At 31.5% G+C, this 1,566-nt stretch overlaps 1 long non-coding RNA gene across 1 annotated transcript; it reads right to left on the minus strand.

The window, feature by feature from the left end:
- Positions 1-22: 22 nt before the first annotated feature.
- Positions 23-453, minus strand: LOC133333566 (uncharacterized). The gene is made up of 2 exons (XR_009754454.1): positions 331-453; positions 23-98 (listed from the first exon to the last, which is right to left on the minus strand). It is a non-coding gene; the product is annotated as an uncharacterized LOC133333566 (long non-coding RNA).
- Between the last annotated feature and the right edge of the window lie 1,113 nt (positions 454-1,566).

Genomic DNA, 1,566 nt, shown 5'->3' on the forward strand with positions numbered 1-1,566 from the left:
AAATGGGAAAATAATCAAATACCTGCACGGTCAGCCATAAGTTCCCTCAAACGTGATCTGATTTTACGGCGTTCTTCGTAAGTTTTAGCTTGTTCCAACTGAAAGAAAGATAGAGAGCGTGAAAATTTTATTTTAATATAGCAATCAATCAGTCACTCAAAATTATAGCTAATAACTGTAAATCATTCATTAATTAAGAAAACTTCCATTATGTGGGGCAATTAATGAAAATTAAATTATTGATTACTCATTTAGTGGGGAGTGGGGGTTTAATTTGTTTTCAACAAAGGTGTTAATGTGTTCATGCTGTTAGTTATTTGTTATGCTTACCAATTGTTTTAGAATTTCTTCGTCCCAGATCTCCTCGATATCACAAGTTGTCTCTATAACTGGTGAAGAAGAGCTTCCCGATTTAATGGATTTCGTTACACGTGTAGTTTTTACCTGTAATAACAAGAAGAATTCCAATTTAAATTTTAATTCACTTTATTTATTTTTAGACATTTTATATATAATACAGTTGGGAGAAAAAACAGTGGTTGCCAGTGTTATAATTTTAGGAAAGTGTGAAATACATGTCGAGGATTATATTTTTCCCAGTATGAAATCTTATTTTAGTGAAAATGAATTGAGATGTTAAATAAATATTTCAACAGCATTTGAGAAACATAATGGGGATACAAATCAGAGACTGTAAATGCGCTCGAATCTAATTTAGCGATTTAAATATTTAAAAGCTAAATATTTATGTTGTTTCAAAATATTTAATTTTTTATTTAGATTTAATTCGAATCTACACTACTTTCAACAACTCTTGAAGATATAGCCGATTTATTGTGCTAGCATCAAGTGACGACTTTAAACGCATTTTTCTCCAAACAGCGTTATTGCGAATGGCGGGCACGATAACTCAAAAACTAATAATCCGATCGATTCCCAATAAATCCAATCGGTCAAGATCCTTATTTTTATTTTTTAACTTGGTTTGTGGTAAAAAATAGGCGATTTCCCAATAATATTTTTCCAAAGGTCCCCCATTTTGTTGATTTTTGAGCGAAGTCAATAATCGTAGTTCATACGAGAGCCTGACATGTACCCTCTCTAACACCGTTGGAATTTTTGGATTCCGATGTTCCAGCGAGGAGTTATCATGCCCGCCATCAAAAATAAGGACTTTTTATTAATCCCATAAAACAATAACAAAAATTTGTGTAAATTATTTTTCTTTTCCTTTAAATCTTCAAATATACATCTGCAAAATTACAAACCTTAACAAGCTTTCGTAATGATTTGCCAGTCCATTGAATATCTTGAAAATTTAAAGTCGAGGGGAGGGGGAGGTGGTCCCTTAATATTTAACATAAATCCTTAAAAATAGTATCGATTCGTTCTAAATATTTTTAAAATCAACGTACATTTGTAGGATATGTCCGGATTTAATAGAACGCCCTTTATTCATTGAAATATTTGCCATTTCACATTCTCTTTGAGTAGAAAATCTCCCTACCAAAAAACAATATTGACTTTAAGTTTTTGGTTAGGATCCTTCTTATTCGGTATTTTGTG

This window comes from Musca vetustissima, unplaced genomic scaffold (genome assembly GCF_032173495.1).
Source record: "Musca vetustissima isolate MV318-11 ecotype Yass unplaced genomic scaffold, APGP_CSIRO_Mvet_v1 utg10310, whole genome shotgun sequence".
Lineage (NCBI taxonomy): Eukaryota > Metazoa > Arthropoda > Insecta > Diptera > Muscidae > Musca > Musca vetustissima.